At 41.3% G+C, this 22,484-nt stretch overlaps 1 protein-coding gene across 1 annotated transcript in view; it reads left to right on the top strand.

The window, feature by feature from the left end:
* The first annotated feature begins 3,358 nt into the window (after window positions 1-3,358).
* Window positions 3,359-22,484, top strand: part of LOC131255350 (disease resistance protein RPP8-like) — a 29,437-nt gene continuing 10,311 nt past the window's right edge. Inside the window, exon 1 of the mRNA XM_058256050.1 lies at window positions 3,359-3,535. The gene's annotated coding sequence lies outside the window, so the exon portion shown is untranslated. The remainder of the gene's footprint in view (window positions 3,536-22,484) is intronic.

Here is a 22,484-nt window from a genome sequence, read left to right as displayed (position 1 = left end):
AATCATTTTAAATATTGTGCAAGTGGCTAAATATGCTACCAATCTTATTCAATCTTGGTCACATACAATTGATTCCAATATATCTTCTTATCTTGGCGTTTGCGATCATAGTTGTTTGGTTTGAATTGAGCCACACATTTAATTCTAGCACGCCGGTCTTAAACCATGTGACCAAATTTGAAATTGAACCACAAAAATACTAGGGCATTAAAATTGAAGCAAATCCAATCATCAAGTAGACTACACCATAAGCAAAAGTGGCGATTGACCATTAATGGATAATAAAAGTTTAGGATGAAGCTGATATTTGTTTCTTCCCTTTAGAAACATGAAGGTGCCCGCCACTAAGTTATTAATGTTAAGGGCATTCAATAACCATTATTTGCTATGGTATGCTCTACCTATACTTAAATTTACTTCATTTTTTAGATAATGCCCTAAAATTGTTTGGAGAAAAGGATGTCAGGAATATAGAATATGCATGCATCAAGGTGGGAGCCACGGTAAGAGTCGCACCATCTTGGGTGAGCCCAGGGTCTCACCTATTCAACTCCACTCCATTCAAGCTGTTTGTATGGAGAACCACATCCATCTCAGTCTCAATCATCCTGATTTTTTTGAGTGATGGAAAAATTGAAAGGGTGCACCTTATGATCACTTTGGGGAGTAAAGGTCCACATAGACACGTTGGATGATTAGATTAAAGTTATTGAATAGCCAAAAGCCATAATAAAAAAATAAATAAATAAAATAAAATGAATGGCTGATGGATTGATAGGATGCAAATGTGCGGCCCACCTGGTGAATGGATATAAGATCCCAATGATCAAAATGTGAACAGCCCAGATGCACAAGTGGGGCCACAGTTCAATGATCAGGGTCGTTCTAATCCCAATCAGGATGTCCCAAAAACTTTCTGGATGGGATGATTAATCCCATCCGAACTATGACTGTTGTTTCGGACTCTTCTTGTTTTTTTCTCTAAAATAAAGAATGATTCCCACAACAATGCTATGAGTGGCCAGGGCCATGTATATGTTATATCCATTACGACCGTCAGTTTTATCAGACCATTTTAGTCCATGAGCCCAAACATGAACTAAGTCCAAATCTCAAGTGGACACGAAATAGTGAAGATATTGACGTCCACGATTGAAACCTCTCTGAAACCTACCATGATGTTTATTTTTCATCCAACCTGTACGTAAAGTAACATAGATCTACTATTTCCTGTGGATTCAAAGGGAAAACACAAATATAACTTCTATGGACGTGAGGAAGATTTTATTGGTGTGCGTTCAATTCCACCATTTCCTACTGTGTGATCTATTGGGCTCTGGAGCATCTTCATTTTTGGGCTTATATCCAAGAATGAGCTGGCAAACGGATGGACGGAGTGGATGAAACACATACATCATAGTGCCACATAAAGCTTGTGCATACGACTGCTCGGCCTATATTCCTGTAGCTCTCCTCATCCCTGAGAAATCGGATTGCGTACTGAGTTACTCAGTACACTCGGTACGCTCTTATCGTACGTACTGAGTAAACTCAGTTGGGCCCATCACGAATGCATGTAGTTTATTCACGCCGTCCATTAGTTTTACCAGATCATTTTATGGGTTTAACCCAAAATTGATGCATATACAAAGACCAAGTGGGCCATACCACTGGAAAAAGTGGAAGTATTGAATTCAACCGTTGAAAGTTTTATAAGGCCCCTATTGATGTTTATTTGTCATCCAACCTGTTCATAAGATCAGAGGGACATGGATGAAGGCAAAACACAAATATCAGCTTGATCTAAAACCTCTATTGTCCCCAAGAATATTTCAACGGTAGATGTTCAATTCACACAGTTTCTGGTGGTGTGTTTTTGAGGATTGGATAAACTCCATTTTTAAAATAAAGCCTTAAAATTATGTATTAAAAGAGATGGACGGAGTAGATACAATGCATGAATGACACAGGGGCCCACGGAGTTTACTCAGTATGCGTACCGTACTGAGTTACTCAGTACGCAATCCGCTTCCCATCCCGGAGTATGCAGGCAATAAACGTTGACTGACTTTCGGAGCGAATTAGGTGAGACCGCCGATCCACCGTGGTGAGTGGGACCCCTACCGTAGTGCCCATTGTGATGTATGTGACTCAATCCACAGTCCATGTCTGTCGAAAGTTCATTTTAGTCCTTGTTTCAAAAACTGAAGTATATCTAAATCTAAGGTAGAACATAATAAGAAAATTGTGGTAACTGATCATTAAAAACTTAGTATGAGCCACAAAAGTTTTGGATCAAGCTGATATTTGGGTAATCTATATATCTAAATCTTTTTGACCTTATCAACAGGTTGGATGGAAAACAAACATTCCATCGGCTCCCAAGAAGTTTTTAATGATGGGGAATCAATCACTAATTTTCCTATGGTATGGTCCACAGAAGATTTGGATCTGGTTCATTTTTGAAATCATACCCTAAAATTAGCTTTTAATATGGTTGGACAATGTAGATTGAAGGCATATGTATCACTGTGAGCCCCACAGTCAGGGGTAGCACTCATCTGGGTGGATCCCGGATCTCACCTAATCCGCTGACCGAGCCAACCCAAATCCTATAAAATTTCAGCAAAGAGCTGATACGAGTTCATATTCAAATGAGATGGCACCATCATGGTAACGGCCATTCAGAAAAGTCACGGTAATAAAACAAGTTAGAAAAATTAAATATGTAAAGCCGTGGAAATGACATTTGACGATGGGGCAGGGGTTGGTGGCGTCGTCGCGCTGCGAGGAGCGGATTAGGTGAGACCCGGATCCTCTTAAGTGGGTTGGACCCTGACTATGGGGCTCAGGGTAATGTATGTGTCTGAAATCCACACCATCCAATCATTTTGATAGATAATTCTGGGGCATGATCCAAAAAATAAAGCTGACTAAAATTTTAAATGAACCACACCTGAGGAAACAGTTGTGATTGAATCCCCACAATTAAAAACTTAATAGATTCCACTGGAATGTTTATTTGCCATCCAACCCGTTGATAAGATCACAAACGCATAAATGAACACACCACAAAAAAATCATCTAAAGTTTTTGTGGCCCATAAGAAGTTTTTTATGATCAATCACCATTGATTTCCGTACTATGGCCCATCGTGGATTTGGAACTGCTTAAGTTTCAGTACATGCCGTAAAATGAGCTTTCAATGCGGATGGATGGCGTGGATGTGGTCGCATACATTACAGTGGTCCCACAGTAAGGGGTCCCACCAATTCGGTGGATCCGGGGTCTCACCTAACTGCTCCCGGATGGATTCCAGAGACTTTTTTTTTTGTTTTGTTTTTTTTGTTTTTTTTTCCTTTCTTTATTTATATCTATTACCCTCTCTTTCTATCTTGTATCTTTTCTTCATTTTCGTATTCCATTTCTTCCTTCTTTCCGAATACTCGAAATCGACCCTTCTCCTTGGGTTGTTTGCTGGCCGGACTTCCAGTATTTCTTCTTTGGATTTGAAGTCTTCTGCCCCTCAGAGAAGGTAAAACGTTATTCTATTTCTTCATCTTCTTGTTTTTCCCCTCTTTTCATGATGCATGACTGGCCCTTTTGAAGAAAGGGTCCCACATGGCCGTATGAGGCCCACCGTAAAGTTTATTTGCCATCCAACCATTGATAAAGTCAACCAAACTTAGATGGAGGAAACATACAAAGATGGGCATGATCCAAAACTTTTGTGGTCCACAAAAAGTTTGGGACGGTCATTCAACACTGTTCCCAATGGTATAGTCCATTTGAGTTGTGAAATTGCTTGAATTTTGGGATTACATCTTTAAGATGAGCTGAAAAATGGATCAACCGTGTTGATATTCAACGCATTTATGGAGGTGGTCTCACACGGTAAGCTATAACGAGGGCGGATTGGACCTGGGGACACATATGTCTCTGTACTCGGTGCTGTGCGGCCTCCACAGATATGGCCGTGACAAATCCACTACGTCCATCTGTTTTAAAGACCATAATAGTACATGATCCTAAAAATCAGGCAAATCTAAAAATCAGGTGGGGCCATAACAAAAAAAATAGTGACCAGCAACGGCCACTGTTGAAACCTTTCTGAAGGTGACCATGATGTTTATATGCCATTCGTGTTAGGAAGCGGATCGGCTTGTGTGCATTTTGTTTTTTGTTTTTTTTGTTAGCTTGTTAGTACACTCTAAAGAAAAAAAATACTTCTTTTTTTTTTCAATTGATTGCAACGTGAACACTTACTTTATGCGTTTATAGAAACAAAGAATTTAAACATGAATACAAATCTCCGTAAAATCTGCTGCTGCCGATATCCTTCAACGTCTCTCCATTGATTGAGTCCATATCACTTCCACTGATTGAGGCCTTATCACCAACTTCATCACCTCCACTGATTAAGGTCTTATCACATCCACTGATTGAGGCCTTATCACCAATCTCATTACCTCCACTGATTAAGGCCTTATCGCCTCCATTGATTGAGGCCTTATCACCAACCTTATCACCTCCACTGATTGAGGCTTTATCACTTCCACTGATTAAGGCCTTATCACCTCCACTGATTGAGGCGACAGTTGCTGAGTTGTGACGTGTGCTAATATCATCCCGCATACTATGCCGGGGTTGGAGGCAAAGTTTGGTTCAGAAATAATGAAGGGCGACCTTTGACATTGGTTTAGTAAAAAGGTCTGCAACTTGGTTAGCAGTGGAGATATGTCGAGTGACAAGTAGACCAAGCGCAACTCGTTCACGCACAAAATGATAATCCAACTCGATGTGTTTACTTCGTGCATGGAACACAGGATTAATTGTCATATGAAGAGCACTAAGGTTGTCGCAGTAGAGTATGGGAGAAGAAGCCATTGGAATGCGGAGATCTTTGAGAATGAAGGTCATCCATGTGAGTTCAGCTGCTGTGTTAGTCATGGCTCGATACTCTGCTTCGGTGCTTGATCGAGAAATTGTATGTTGCTTCTTTGCACACCAAGAGATGAGATTTCCTCCAAGGTAGATACAGTAGCCATTAGTGGAACGTCTTGTAGTAGGACACCCTGCCCAATCTGCATTTGAAAAAGCAAACAGATTAAGTGTAGTGTTTGAAGAAAAATATAGTCCTATGTCCACAGTTCCTTTGACATATCGTAGGATACGTTGAACTATTTTCAAATGTGCCAAGGTAGGAGCATGCATGAATTGAGATACATAGTTAATACTAAATGAAAGATCCGGGCGTGTTAGTGTGAGGTACTGTAATGCTCTAACAAGTCCGCGATAGTAATTAGGGTCTTCCATAAGAGTTTCAGTTGATGAGATTTTTGTCTTAGCTTCGAGAGGTGTACTCATGGGCTTGCAATCTACTATGTTAGATCCTTCAAGTATGGTAAGAGCATAATGTGACTAAGACAGATGAAGACCATTGGAAGTTGGGGAGATTTCTATGCTAAGAAAATGATGAATTGGTCCCAAGTCTTTCATTGCGTATTCACTGCTCAGTAGTTGAATGAAATTTCTAACAAGTAATGGAGCGGATCCTGTGAGTAGTATATCATCTACATAAAGAAGCAAAATTAGTGTTCCATAATCAGAATGAAAAATAAATAAGGAAGGATCTGTTAGACTGCAAAAGAACCCTTATTTAAGGAGAAAGGTACTGAATCAATCAAACCAAGCACGATATGCTTGTTTTAAACCATAGAGAGCTCTTTGGAGTTTGCAAACATATGTCGGGTGTTGAGAATCCGTCAGTCCTGGAGGTTGTTGCTTATATATATCTTCAGATATTAGACCATGCAAGAATGCATTTTTTTACGTCTGGCTGATGAATAGGCCACCGCTATACAAGAGCTACAGTAATGATCATGCAAATTGTTCCCGGTTTGATAACTGGAGAAAATGTTTCAGTGTAGTCTACATCATCAATTTGATGATAGCCTTTTGCAACAAGACGGGCCTTGAGTCGATATAGAGAACCGTCGGGTTTGAGTTTTGATTTGAAGACCCATTTAGATCCAATAACGTGCATGTTAGATGTATGAGGAACAAGTTTCCAGGTCTAGTTTTGATGTAATGCCGCAAGTTCCTCGTGCATGACAGCTTTCTACCCAGGCTGTGCCAAGGCAGATCTAATATTGTGTGGCTCACGAGGTACACTAATAGATGTGGTTGTAATCAAAGCATACTTTGGATTGGGTTTTATCACACCCAGTTTAGACCGAGTGACCATAGAATAGGATATTGGTGTTGAAGAAACTGGAGTAAGGTGAGATAACTCTGATGGTTCAGACATGAGTTGTGGAAGCGGCGCTGGTTGAGACTCGTGCGGTGGAGGTGTTTCAGGTAGTGCCGAACTATGATTGTGGGTAAGCATATCAGAAGTCTCTAAAAGGGAGGATGGAAAATCTGGTAGGTCAATGGAACTAGGATGGTGGGATGGTGGGGTTGGATGATGGATGTCTGTTCCTGGTAAGGGACTCAAACAAGGTGGTGTTGAAGATGCCAAAGAAGGTCCAACAGGAAAGCGCATGTCAGTGTGTGGTAACCAAGAATCAAAGATGCTAATGACGTGTGGCTTAGTAGATGTGATGCGAGAAGTGTTAGCAGTCTTATAAGGAAAGACTAACTCATCAAAAACAACATGCCGAGAGATAAAAAAAAATTTGCTTGAAGGATGAAAGCACTTGTATCCCTTGTGTTTATCATTGTAGCTTACAAAAATACAGAGAATTGTTTTAGATCAAACTTGTGATGTCATGTGTCCCAAGTATAAGGAAAACATTTAGAGTCAAAGGTACGAAGTGAAGAGTAAATAGGATGAGCCAAATCGTTCCGATTGAACTACTAGATGGGCTAAACATTCATTTTGATGTTTTCAAGTGGTGTATTTTTATCTTTTTTTATAGTATGGCTCACCTTATATTTAGATTGCCTAAAATTTTCATTCTTCTAAGCACCATGGTGTACATTTGTTGGGCAGGTTGGATACATAAAAATATTACGTGGGCCCCACAATTCTCCACTTTATCACTTTTTAAAGAAAAAAGTGCTAAGTGAATGTTGATTAGGAAGAGAAGATGCTGATGACGAAGTGAATATTGATTAGGAAGAGAAGATGCTGATGACGAGAGAGAGAGAGAGAGAGAGAGAGAGAGAGAGAGAGAGAGAGAGATGCTTGGGAGAGTAGTGGCCAAAGAGCCCTCTCACAACCTAGGCTTTGCATTATATATAAGATGTAAGACAAAGAGAGTTGGGCCTAAAGGTGGGCCCAGACCTAAAGATGACCCAAATGGTCTTATTTTCTACACTCCCCCTCAAGTTAGGCATATATATATATTGTGCATACCCAACTTGTTGCAAATTTGTACTCCCATATCCCAAGTTAATGCTTTCTAAAAATCTCTCAGTTAGTACTTTGATTGAACATGCTTGATGATGATCTCTTTATTGGCGACTTTCTCTTGAATGAAATGACAGTCCACCTTTATATGTTTCGTCCTTTCATGAAAAATTGAGTTATTGACAATATGGATAACTGCCTAATTGTCACAATGAAGGACCATAGGAGAGATGTCAAAAGGACCAAATTCTTAAAGAATGGACCTAAAATTAAAAAGTTTCTAAAAATAAACTAATTCTTAAAAAGGAAAGTTTCTAAACCCTAAAATTAAAAAGTAATGTTAGTTTCTAAAATTAAAAGAAATCTTATAATTAGAAAAATAAAACTTAATCCTAAACTTAGAAAATCCTAATCTTAACCTAATTCTAAAACTAGCTAATTTCAAAAAAATATAACTGTCAGTTCCCGACAACAGCGCCAAAAACTTGTTCACACCCCAAGTATAAGGTTGTGATGTAGTAATAATCTTGGTGAGACCGAGGTCGAATCCACAGGGACTGAACCTTGTACGTAATCTGAAAGTAACCAGAAATAGAACTACACGAAGATGTAATATAAATCAAGTGAATATAAGGGAATAATGGTAAAATATTAATTTAAAACTTGTAAATTCAAAGGTAAGAAACTATGGTGTCAAGGATCCACTTGTAGAGATCAGGGAAATCTATGCTTGATTCATAAGTGCAACTGGATTCAGAATCTCATCTTCATCCAGTTGGAAGATATTTCATTAAAATTCAAATATGAACTTCCTTTGATCCAGTTTTCAAGAGATGAGAAGGACGAGAACTAGAATTAATTCTATCACAAAACCATGCCCATGAGACAAAGCAAACAACAGAATTTAACCAATCCACAATCAATCTGAGAGATATATGAATGTTAGGAAGGATCCCATCATCCAACCATATCCAAGGGGCGATGGTGAACAACAGGGCTTCCTAACTTCACAATCATAATAATGAAAAAGAAATACTCAAAGCTATCGTAGATCCATTGTAATTTAAATCACAACAAACTATTAAAAACTAAAGGCATTCCTTATCATCAAACCTGACTCAAGGAGAGTTCATAAACATGAATCAAAACATAGAAAACATCTCATCTCATAGCTAAGAGGTTTATCATGACATAATCAAACTAAAAATCTCTTAAAAGAAACATAAAAGGAAAAGAAGAAAAACTAAGAAGAAGGAAAAAACTGTAGATGATGCCACGCTCCACACGTTCAAGATTGCCTCCACGACTGCCCACGATCTGAAAAGATCCCCTCTCTCTCTTTCTCTCTCCCTTTTATAGATATGAAGGCTGGGAGCAGAGATTTTTCGCAGGAAAACGGCTTACGCAGCTTGTTATGCAGCAACGCACTGGATTTTCGGGACGGTGAACGTCCCGAACTTGATTCCGTCACCTAGGTTAGGGTCATGGCTGTCCTGGGCTTCACTTGGATGGTCCAGATCGTCGAAATAGTGGATGATCGTGGGCCACAACAGGCCACGATTTCCAAAAAATCGGACGCGCGCCATTCGCACATTACCGCTCTGACGTGTTCGGTGGGCCATATAGTGATATTTTTGGTGAAATCCACTCCGTTCATTAGATTCCTGGTGAAATTTCAGTCGGAAATAAGTAGATTTTGTCAAGTTTTGGTGCTGTCAACTGTATAAAATCAATTCGCCGTCCATCCTGTGTTTTCTGGAGATCCACGTGCATACGTACGAAAGAGACCAAAAAGGAAAGCATGGACAGGGTCTTGGCCACCCTCTGGAGTATATGGACGGTCTGGATCACCTATTCGGATGATGGGTGGGGCCCACTATCAAAACCCAATCCGGCGGGTGCGTCCGCTGGACGTATTTGGAAGAAGAGAGAGTTGGTCAGCACACGCTGACCGGCCTTGTATATTCTGGTGCAACGCATGTGCACTTCCGGTTGGTCCCATCTTGATGATCTAGAGGGATCTGCTCCATCCATCCGATTTCCCATTTGATTCAAAAGGTTGAGACTAAAATTGAAGTATATCCAAATATCAGGCGGGCCCCAAATCAAAGCTTTGGTGGATGATCTATCCGTTGGGATACTTCCACAAGGATCTAAGGGCTGAATTTCTACTTGTACAGTTAATTTAGGGTCCTTAGGTTAGATAAACGAAGTGGGAACCCTATGATCTTGCATTCTTGATAAGTTTCAAGCCTCTTGGACTTTAATTACTTGATTTTTCCGGATCTTTGACATATAAATTCCTCGATATTGGTCCCCTGGGGTCCGTCCCTTTCCTTGGTGATTTATGAGCATTAAATGCATGCTTTTAGTACCATTTTTAGTCAAGGCTCCTAAATCCATCTTACAACATAAACACGAATAAAACATGTCGTTAAACAGTATCATGTTCGTAAAATTAGGTAATAATTGGGGTCTAATATGCAATATGTGACCCTCAACAGTAGCAAAGAAAGGCATCGATCAAGAAAAGTTTCCGCTTAGCGGGGCTTCGGAAAAGGGCCACTGTGGTTGGCTAGGACTCTAATGTCTAGCATCCTATCTTAGAACGTGCATGGAACTGACAATGCTCTGATTCAGAGACATCTGAGAAGATTGGTTTGCACCAATAAGGCAACTATTCTTCTGCTCGAAGAACCTATGGTCAGGCCCGATAGGAGAATCCAGATTGCAGCAAAATTGGGTTTTCAGCACTCCATAGCGGAAGACATATCAGATGGGAAAATCTGGATTCTCTCCAACCCCTCGTATCAACTCCAAACGGTTTCTGCCACCAAGCAATGCGTCACGATTTGAGTTACATCATAGGACAACGATCTTGCGGTTGTCATTTCTGTGGTTTATGCTGCCTGTAACAGGATAGAAAGAACTCACTTTTAGGAGGAGATAATTTCCACGTCCAGAACTATTGGTGGCCCAAGGCTTGTTTGTGGAGATTTTAATGCCACCATCAGTCCAGATGAGAGGATTGGTAGTCTTACCACAGATACTAGGAGCATGGATGACTTCAGATCAGCTATAGGAGAAGTGGGTTTGATAGATGCAGGATTCTCAGGCTCTTAGTTCAAATGGTGCAACAACAGATCGAGTCAACGTCGACGTTGGGCCAGGCTTGACAGGATGCTTTTCAACGTGGACTGGCCAGGAATATCCTAGAAGTAAGGTGGATCACTTACCCTGGGTATTTTTTTACCACTCCCCTATGGTTCTTTCACTTGAAGTCCAGAGAGGTAACGGCCCTAGACCTTTTAAGTTCCAGAATATATGGTTGCATCATGATGATTTTCATAGATTGGTTTCTGAATCATGGCAGCAAGACATTCAGGCTGCCCCTTTGGTTAAGCTGCTCCTTAAAATGAATAGGCTAAAATCAGCCTTGAGAATTTGGAACTCTAGGGTCTTTGGGAATGTATTTCAAAACGTTAAGCTAGCGGAAGACGAGGTTATTACTGCATAAGCTAGGCTCATTCCAGATGCAACGAAGACAAGGTCGGCCTTAATCTAGCCAATGCGTCCCTCAAGAGAGCTCTCCTCCTTGAAGAGATCTTCTAGAAGCAGAGATCCGGAACCTCCTGGCTTAAGGAAGGGGACCGCAATACCAAGTTTTTTCATGCTTCTGCTCTCGACAAGAGGAGAAGAGCCTCAATTAAATCCATCCAACCTTCCTTCGACCCCTCCATTCATTCTGCCAAGGAGATTGGCGCTGAGGATGTCAAATTCTTTTAAGATCTTTTCACATCCAAGGCCTCCCAAATTCCAGCGAGCCTGCTTGTCTGCATCCCTCACCTTACCTCAGATCACATGAATGCCATCCTTTTAAACCCTCCCAATCTGGACAAGGTCAAGGCAGCCGTTTTTTTCATTCCTACTGATAGCGCGCCTGGCCTGGATGGCTTCTCGAGCGGATTCTTTTCCTCGTGCTGGGACATCATCCAAAGTGACATCCTTGAAGCAACTATTGACTTCTTTAAGGGAGGCCTCACCCTTAGAGCATTCCATTGCACGCCCATTTTCCTCATCCCTAAGAAGAAAAATGCGTTAACTTTCGTTGATTATCGGTTCATCAGCCTATGCAATTACATTCACAAGATCTTCTCTAAAATTATTGCCTCCAGGCTATCCAAGATCCTCCCTTCCATCATCTTTGATGAACAGAGCGCCTTCGTCAAGAACCAATCCATTTTCGAGAGCATTTCCATTACTTCAGAGATGGCTAGCAACATCGACCGAAAATCCCATGGTGGCAACATCATTATGAAACTTGATATAGAAAAGGCCTACGACAAGAAGGAATGGCCCTTCATATCCGCCGTCCTTCTCAAGTTCGACTTCCATCAATATTGGATCCAGATAGCCAAGCAATGTTGGGAATGGAGTTAATTCTCCATCATTATCAATGGGGAGTCGTTTGGCTTCTTTTAATCCTCCAGGGGCCTCCGCCAGGGAGATCCTCTATCTCCGGCCATCTTTATCATTGTAGCTGAGATCCTTAGTCATGACCTTAAAAAGTTATTCCTTTCCCAGAAATGCCTTCCTTACAATCTCCCCAGGAGCTTCCCCATCATATATCATCTCTTATTTGCTAATGACACCATTATTTTTTTGAATGGCGGAAGTTCTTCGATTCACTCTATTCTTTCTTTCATCCACTCATACGAGAAGGCGTCTAGGCAGAGAGTCAACCCGGCAAAGAGTTGCTTTGTCCTGCCTAAGAATGCAGCCCCCGCTAGATCCAGGCAAATCACCCACATCTCAAGTTTTGAGCCGTGTTCTCTCCTAATCATGTACCTGGGTGTTCCTCTCCTAAGAGGCATGATTCGGTATCTCCATCTGCTCCCCATCCTTTAAAGGATCGAACATAGGATCGCATGCTGGAAGGTAAAACTGTTGAATCAGTCTACCAAGTTGGTTCTCATTCAGCACTTTCTCTCCAGTATCCCCATGCACATCCTGTCAGCAATCAACATCCCAAAGAAAGCCTGCAACCACATTTAAAAAATTCTAGCGTCGTTCTTCTGGGGAACATCAGACGGCATTAAGAAGGGGCATTGGGTCAGCTAGACCGGGATATGCTACCCCGCAACTGAGGGACGCCTTGGGATTCGTCAGATCGGTGACACCATGCAGGCCTTTCAATGCAAAATGGTCTAGCGCCTACTCGAAGGGAAACTCCTTGGGCCAAATTTTTCTCTGCAAAATACATGCAGAAATTTCTTCTCACTTCCAGCCCTGCTAGGAGCAACAGTTCTGGCATTTGGAAGGACATCAGAAGTAGGCTACACTTTACCATTCTCAACTCCAAATGATTGGTTGGTGAAGGGAATGTTCATTTCTGGCTCCATAACTGGATAGGCAAAGGCCTCCTCATTAGCGCGACAACTTCTCTTCACCAGCCCCATGCTAGAGAATCCCTCCTCTTAAAATTTTGGGACTCTTCTGGCACCTGGAACCTGGCGCAAGTTGAAGACCTCCTACCCCATCAAGCCATTCGATCTATCCTCGACAGCGGTGTCTTCATATCTGGCAGGAGGGATAAACTCACTTGGAACCTCTCCTCCAATGACGAATTCTCCACCAAATCTGTCTGGAACTCATTGCGAGCTGTTAGGCCTAAGCGATGCTGGACTCGATGGGCCTGGAACAGATTCATCCCACCCAAGATCGTCGTCTTCCTCTGGAAGGTAATGCACAGCGCCGTCCCAATAGATGCTGCCATCTAACACATCAGAATCAGTCTAGCCTCCATCTGCATTTGTTGCAGGCCTCCTACCACCCACCTCACTGCCTCGTTCTCTAATACCTCCCATTCCCAGCCATCATCAACTCGTCCCCTGTTGGCTGACCCGGCTTCTCAACCAATTGCTGCTGACCCCCAGCTTGCCCACCCATATTGTCCCAGCCACCTGCTGAGCCACTACCCACCCACGATCCCCAACACCTCTCCATCCTGACCCCTACTTCCCCCTCCTCCCAACATTTCTCACCAATAACTGCAACCCAGCAGCTCTCGACCCATCAGCCCCTTGCTCCCCCTTCCATCTAACATCCCTTAGCATCACCCCCATTCCAACAGCTCCTGATTCATCAGCCCGTTGTCCCCAAGCCTTTCGTCCCAACCTCATATTCCTGTTCCAAGGCAGAGTGGGCAACCTTGTCCACAACCTAATAATAACGGCCCCAGAAACTCTCCTCCCTATCAGCATGTAACAAAGATCTGTTATCAGATCTTTATTCAAATTCAAATATTTCCTTGTATATAGCAGAATAGTTGAGTCTTCCTTAAGACTAGGACTTCCTCTTGTATTTAGGAGTGATCTTGTTATTCCTCTGTGTATATGTACTCTATTTCGTTTAATGAAAATCAGTGGAAAATCATAATTGATTCTCATCTCTACATGGTATCAAAGCCCATATCGATTCCTCCCCATTAAATTTTTTTTTCTCTCCTTCTCTTCTTTCCTCTCTTGTTTCCCTCTTACTATCTTGCTGTCAAACACCAAAATGACAACACCAAACTCCACCAACATTACCTCTGCCACTAGTCCTCCAAACACTGAAATTCCTCTTATCACCATCAACATATCGGCTCAAGCACCACTCAAACTCACCTCCACAAATTACCTCTCTTGGAAGCTGCAATTTGAAACTTTATTTATTGGATATGACCTCATTGGGTATATCGATGGATCCAAACCATGTCCTCCCATCACCATCACAGCAAACAACACTGCCACAACCAATCCTTCTCACAAACTTTGGATTCGTCAAGATCAACTGCTGCTAAATGCCTTAATTGGCTCTCTTTCCCCTACTATCATTCCCTTTATTGCCCAAGCCAAGACTGCCAAAGAAGCATGGACTATCCTTGCTAACACCTATGCCAAACCCTCACGTGGTTGCATCAAACAAGTCAAAACCAAACTTAAGAATCCAACAAAAGGTAGCCAGAATGTCACAGAGTATCTTCACTCTGTCAAAGCTTGTGCTAATGAACTAGCCATCCTAGGGGCACCACTGGATCCTGAAGACCTCACCGACAAGATCCTAGATGGCCTAGGCGACGACTACAAGGAACTGATCCGTGCGGTACAAGCTCGTGACACCTCCATCTCATTTGATGAGCTCCACGAGAAGCTACTCTCCTTTGAAGCCTCTGCACCAGCAATCACAAGTTCAGAAACTTCACTTCCAATTACTGCCAATCCAACAAACAAAACAAACCATCAATGGCGCCCAAACAAAACTAATAATTGGTGTACCTCCTCTTCCTCACATGCACCTGCTGGCAACCAGAATTGGCGTCCACCAGCACCCAATAATGGTCGTCCACCAATGAACTCAGATCAACGCTTCCAAAATCGCAGCAACCGTCCTCCATCTAGACCTTATCAAGGCTTCTGTCAGATCTGTGGAATCCAAGGACATACAGCCAAGAGATGTCCCTCCTTTCAAGTGCTTCCCATTCAATCACTTCACCCTCATCATCCAACAACTCAACTGCTCCTTGGCAGCCATGAGTTAACTTTGCTGCCAACAACACATCCCCAAACCCGACCTGGTTACTCGACAGTGGCGCCTCTCATCATGTCACGGCTGATCTAAACAATCTGTCCCTTCACTCACCTTACAACGGAATTGATGATGTTATGATCGGGGATGGTACAGGTCTTTCCATCACACACACAGGCTCCACTACTCTCTCATCTCCACAATCAACTTTCACTTTATCTGATGTTCTTTGTGTCCCCACCATGAAAAAAAACTTAATTTCCATTTCTCAGTTTTGCATCACTAACAATGCATCAGTTGAATTCTTATCATCTTCTTTTTTTGTGAAGGATCTTCGCTCGGGGGCAATTCTATTCCAGGGCAGTACTAAGGATGGAGTGTATGAATGGACGGCTCCCAAAAACCCAATTCTAGCATTCTCTACAGCCAAAACAACATCTATCAACTGGCATCATCGTTTAGGACATCCAGCTCTTCCAATCTTACGGCATATTCTCTCTAATTCTTGTTTAGAATCATCTTCCTCTATGCCAAAAGATTTCTCATGTAATGCATGCCTTTGCAATAAAAGTCATAAATTACTTTTTTCTACTACATCACTTGTGTCTACACACCTTCTTCAAATTATCTTTTCTGATGTTTGGACCTCTCCCATTATGTCTCCCAATGGCTTTAAATATTATGTCATATTTGTCGACCACTTTACAAAATATATCTGGTTTTATCCCCTCAAACGAAAATCTGATATTCACGAAGTGTTTAAACGCTACAAAACCATTGTTGAAAATTACTTCCACCACAAAATCATCACTTTATATTTTGACAATGGGGGAGAATATTTGGGCCTCAAAGATTACCTTTCTACCACTGGTATAACCCATCTAACTAGTCCACCTCATACACCCGAACACAATGGCTACTCTGAAAGAAGACACCGTCACATTGTCGAAACTGGCCTCACCTTACTCTCCCATACCTCCTTACCTCTCACCTTTTGGACTCATGCATTCAGTACTGCTGTATACTTAATTAATAGAATGCCCACCCCTACTCTCAACCTCTCCACTCCCTTTGAATTAATTTTCAAAACAAAACCAAACTATTCTAAACTCAAAATTTTCGGATGCTTATGTTATCCATGGCTTCGTCCTTATTCATCCCACAAACTAGCCCCCAAGTCCACACCCTGTGTCTTTCTTGGTTACTCTTTGTCTCAAAGTGCCTATCTCTGTTTTGAACCAACCACCTCTCAAACATATGTCTCTCGTCATGTCCAATTTGTTGAATCAATATTTCCTTCCACCACACTCAACATTTAGCAACCACGTCATACCACCACTACAGTTTCGGATTGGATTCCACCAGTTATCACAATTCCCATTCCTCCTCCAGCACAACCACCTTCTTACACTCCAGAAATACAAGCTCCGGACTTGGCCCCTGCTGCAGATCACATATCAAACACGTCTCCAACACTCCATCAACCAGAAACTGCACTGCAACCAGAACCTGCCTCACAGCAAGTCTCTACACCAGCTCCTCGCCATTCCATGACTACCCGAGCCAAAAACCATATCACCAAACCTATCCAAAAACTCAATCTCCACACACACCTAGCCTCTTCACCCAGTTCTAAACCCACATCTGTTACTCAGGCCTTCAAAGACTCAAACTGGCGCAAAGCTATGTCCGAAGAGTATGATGCCTTTGTTCGCAATGGGACTTGGGAACTTGTTTCTCCAATCGGCATCACCAATCTTGTAGGCTGTAAGTGGATTTTTCGCATTAAAAGAAACTTTGACGGTTCTATTGACAGGTTTAAAGCTTGCCTTGTAGCCAAAGGCTTTCATCAAAGACCAAGTGTGGACTATCTTAAAACATTCAGTCCAGTAATCAAGCCAACTACTGTGAGACTTGTGCTCAGTATTGCCATAAGCAATGGCTGGTCCCTTCGCCAATTGGATGTAAACAATGCCTTCTTCCAAGGTAATCTATCAGAAACAGTTTATATGGCACAACCTCCTGGCTTCATTGACGCTGATAAACCCACCCATGTATGCAAGCTTCACAAAGCCATTTATGGTCTCAAACAGGCTCCTCGAGCATGGTATCATGAATTACGCCAATTTCTGGTAGATTCTGGGTTCAAGAACTCTCACTCTGACACTTCTCTATTTATTCTCAAAGCTGGAACCAACTAACTCTATCTGCTGGTATACGTTGACGACATTATAATCACTGGGAATAGTAATGATTTTGTATCCCAAGTTGTTGAGTATCTAGCTCAGCGTTTTTCTCTCAAAGATCTGGGCCCCCTATCATATTTTCTTGGTGTAGAAGTTGTTCCTCATCGTCATGGACTACTACTCTCACAAAGGCGATATATAAAGGATCTGCTCACTAGAACTAATATGCAAGCTGCCAAACCAGTTCATACACCTTTACCAACCAGCTCTTCCTCCATCAAGTTATCATCTGGATCACCTCTCTTTGACCCCACGGAATATAGAACTGTAGTGAGCAGCCTTCAATACTTGTCTCTCACTCGTCCAGAAATTTCATTTGCTGTTAACAAAATGTCTCAGTTTATGCATCAACCAACAGATGAACATTGGACTCTGGTTAAAAGAATTTTGCGTTACCTTAGTGGCACCTTAAATGATGGCCTTCTTCTTCATCGCAACTCATCGCTATCCCTTCATGCTTTCTCCGACTCGATTCATACCTTCTCCGATGCTGACTGGGCAGGTAACAAGGATGACTACTCTTCAACTGGTGCTTACCTTGTTTACCTAGGCAGCAATCTCATTTCCTGGAGCTCTAAGAAGCAAAAAACTGTGGCTCGTTCTTCTACTGAGGCTGAATATCGCTCAGTTACTGCCACCGCTGCTGAACTATGCTGGGTTCGCTCTTTGCTCTCTGAACTTTACATCAATCTGGTCAGCCCCCCAGTTGTCTACTGCGACAATGTAGGTGCAACACAGTTAAGTTCAAATCCAGTCTTCCATTCTCGAATGAAGCATGTGGCAGTTGATTATCACTTCCTCCGTGATCAAGTTCAATCTGGTGCTCTTTCCGTGGCTCATGTTTCATCTGCAGACCAGCTTGCTGATCTTCTAACAAAACCTCTGCCTCATTCTCAATTCCAGAAATTACGAGACAAGATTGGCCTCTCTACACGTGGCCTATCTTGAGGGGGCATATCAGCATGTAACAAAGATCTGTTATCAGATCTTTATTCAAATTCAAATATTTCCTTGTATATAGCAGAATAGTTGAGTCTTCCTTAAGACTAGGACTTCCTCTTGTATTTAGGAGTGATCTTGTTATTCTTCTGTGTATATGTACTCTATTTCGTTTAATGAAAATCAGTGGAAAATCATAATTGATTCTCATCTCTACACTCCCAACTCACCAGCGCCCAACCTTAGCCCTCAAATTGAAGATTTAGACCACCTATTCTGTCATGGCAGATCTGCTACTCAAATCCGGAGCCATTTTGCCAGTTTGTTCCAAATCCTGTTCACCCATAACCAGTCCATCCAGGCTCGAATCTAGTAATGGACTGCAGCTGTGTCCAGTTCTTGCTATCGGCGGTCCTCGAGCTCCTTGCACGAACGGTTCAAAGTAGATCAGAGTCATATGGCCCAAAATGATGTATTTATTATATCCACACCGTTCATCCATTTTGCAAAATTATTTTAGAGCATGACTTCAAAACTAATTCATATGCAAAGTTCCAGTGGACCACACCACAAATAGCAGTGGAGATAATGTATCTCACCGTTAAAAAAATTTTATGGCCCACCATAGCATGTATTTTCCATGCAATCTGTTCATAAGGTCGCATAAAACCTGGATGAATTGGAAAACTAAATATCATATTGATCCAAAACTTACTCTTTTTGCAATGGTAGTCGTCAATCCCCATTGCTTTTTGCCAGTGTAGTCTATTAAATCTTTGAATCTTCTTATTCTTTGGCTCAAGCATTATACTAGATGGTTGGGATATAATACATACCTCATGATGGGACCCACAGAACCTAGATTGGCGGTGTGTAGTACACTAGCTAAGCCGCTGCCCTTATCTTGATGAATAGCTGCCCATGCGTATGGGGTCCACCGTAAAGTTTATTTGCGAGCCAACCATTGATAAGGTCAACCAGACCACGGGAGGAAAAATACAAAGATGGGCTTGATCAAAAACTTTTGTGGCCCATAAAAAGTTTGGGACGGTCATTCAACACTGTTCCTAATGATATAATCCATTTGAGTTTTATATTTGTTAAAATTTTAGAATTACATCTTAAGATAAGCTGAAAAATGATGGACAAATAACATTCTCATACAAGATTTCTGTCACCGCCCGATGTTAAATCCCCATAGTTTCATGTGGTATGGACCACAAGACAATTGAATCTGCCTGCCTTTTAAAATCCTGTCCGATCGTAGTCTTTCAAAACAGATGGACAGAGTGGATTTGTCACTGACATCTTTAAAGATTTTGAAGTGGCATAGTTATGTGGGTGGATCGTACCATGATGTATGTGTTATATCCATGCCATCCATTCATTTTGCCAAACCATTTAAACGATGCACATCAGAAGTTAATATGTGACACACCATAAACAGGATTGGGTTGAAACCTTACTGGGGCCCAGCATCATGTTTATTTACCATCCAACTGGTTCATAAGGCCACACCAGCCTGGGTGAAGGCAAAACACAAATATCAACTTGATTCATCACTTCCTGTGCCCCCAAGAAGTTTTCAATGGTAGTCACTCTATCCCATTGCTTTCTCGGTATTGTCCACTTGGCTTTAGATCTGCTTCATTTACGTGGTCATGCCTAAAACTAATTTGAAAAAAAAAGAAGAAAAGGATGGATGCTATGGATGTTACACATACATCATGCCACATGGACCAGTGCCGTGTCAATACTGGTGGTCTTCTGCGCCAGGCAATTTGAGCCCCCTAGTAATCTCCCTATGCCTTATCCGAGTAGATGGTCCATCTACGGTTATACCAACAAGATGAAAGGTTTGGATCATGCATCCAAGTAGGACCCATCTACTTAGGCTTTAAAAAAAAAAAAACAACAATAGTTGCGCTGCATACCGAAATGAATGGGGGCAGTTTGGGTGGTACGTGGATCCCTAATTGTAGGAATTATATTCCTTTCATCCACATCGTCCATCCATTTTGAAAGCTCATTTTAAGTCATGATGGCAAAAATGAAGCAAATCCAACTGTTAGGTGGACTACATCGGAGGAAACAGTAGCGACTGAACCCCACCATTAAAAACTTCATAAGGCCACTGGAATGTTGATTTGATCAAGATGAAAAGACCACCCAACTAAAACTTTTGTAGCTCACAAGAAGTTTTTAACGGTGGTTACCATTTTTCCTATATTATGGTCCACATCATATTTGGATCTGATTCATTTTTTTGATCCGGCCCTAAAATGAGTTTTCAAAACAAGTGAACGGCGTGGATATAAGTCACATATATCACAGTGGGCCTCGTGGTCATGGATCTCACCCAGCTTTGTGGATCCGATGATCCACCGAAGCCGCCCACGAAATGAAATGCATGTGGGTTGGTGGCCTTTCTTAATCAGTGTGAATTTTCATATAAAAGTCAGTCAACAAAGGTTTATCCGTCCGTCGGGGATTGCGTATTCTCGCAGTACGCTGCTTGGTAATAACTGTTCATGCCTGTCCATCCGTTTTGAAAAATCACAGTAGGGCAGGATTCTAAATATCTGACAGATCCCAAACTCACGTGAGTCATACCATGAGAAAAAGTCGAGATTGAACGCCTGATATGTAGATATTTGTTCCTAAAGTGGTTTTGATGGTATATAAACATCAGTTCCCAGAAGCTTTCAACGGTGGATATAGTTGTTCCCATTGTACACCCATATAACATGGGTGTAATGGGTGTTACCCTTACGTTGGGGCCCTCTTGATATTTTTTGTATATCCATGCCGTTTATCTATTTCTCTACCCTAATTTTAGGATGAGATCCAAAAGATTATGTATATCTAAATCTCAGGTGGACCATAACACAGGAAATAGTGGTGATTGAGTGCTCACCATTCAAAATTCGAAAAGAGCCAATCCTAAGGTTTCACTTCAACAAGTTGATAACACCAAGTAGATTTAGATGAAGGGAAAATAGAATGATCAACTTGATCTTCACCCAGATCCATAGCTGTCACGCCCCAAAATCCGGATACAGAGTGTGCACCCTCAGACCCGAGTTTTGGTTCGTAACTTATACACAAAGTATATCAACTTAATTCTTTAATCAGTTTAATCGCATGTGATATCTACATTCAATATAAAGTCCACCATAATCTCAATCACACATACATAATACATAACACTAATCAACTAAGCATTTATAAATCTTAATAATCCTTAAAATAAAATAAACCTTAAAATTATTCATTTATTATACCATTATACTATAATGATATTTATTCCATGCTAATATTGGTCCAAAAAAATAAAGCTACATAATTCCTTAAAGTCGCAAAATAAATACCAGTATGTATTATTCGTTGATTAAGCTGTGCTAACAAAATAAAACATATAATTAAAAATTTTCTAATGCAGCCACTTCATCCTCAGATAAGTATGGCCATGATTCAGGTGGATCGTGTTCAGGTACAGTAGATCCTTCCGGTTCTTGCGCCACGTCATCTGCTAAAGGCTCCTCTGTATGGTTTTTCCATCAATAAAAAATATAAGCTGGCCAGGCTTAGTGATATAACCCAGCATGGTTCATAATCATAATAATTAAAATAATGCAAAAATACATGTATAAAGATATGAATGTAAAATGAGGTATGAATGCATCAGATGGGGTGATCGTCCATCTGCTTAGGTTGGAGGTCGTCAACCCGCATCCACCCGTTGGGTAGGCTTCCACCTTTCGGTAGGCTTGGGCATAGCTCGCATCTGGTAATGCTCTACCAAGATCGACATTTCTTCCAGGGAGGGCCCCTAGGATCGACCATGCATTATGCAATGCAATGAATGAGAGATGATAAGTAAATGCGTATTTTTCCTATTTGGCATAGTTGTCTCAATTAAAATATTCACATATAAATTTATCGTACAATCATCATATCAAAATATTCAAACCAGTAAATAAATCAAACAATCACAATGATTTATTTTAATTTTAATGAATTATGAGACAAGTTGGGTCACTCACCTGAGTTTGGTAGTATTGACTCTGCAATGTAATTAGGTTGATTTGAATGTCGGGGTCCTATCAATTATATCAACGGTATTATTATTTATATATTTGTATTACATGGTGGGGCCCACCTTTGATTAACATCCTAGTGGCCAGATCCAAAATAATTAAATAATTCAAATTTATATTCTATTTTTTTCTCCCTCATAAGATTTTAAAATTGAATGATAATTACTTGATCAGGGTGGTCCATCGAATGGTCAGATCATTCAGATTCTTGATGTCTTGTCATGTTTTACCTCTATGCATTTGAGGAGTGGTGTGGATCTAACCAAACATTCA

Source organism: Magnolia sinica, chromosome 9 (genome assembly GCF_029962835.1).
Source record: "Magnolia sinica isolate HGM2019 chromosome 9, MsV1, whole genome shotgun sequence".
NCBI classification, from domain to species: Eukaryota; Viridiplantae; Streptophyta; class Magnoliopsida; order Magnoliales; family Magnoliaceae; genus Magnolia; species Magnolia sinica.
This window is presented reverse-complemented; position numbering and strand designations above follow the sequence as displayed.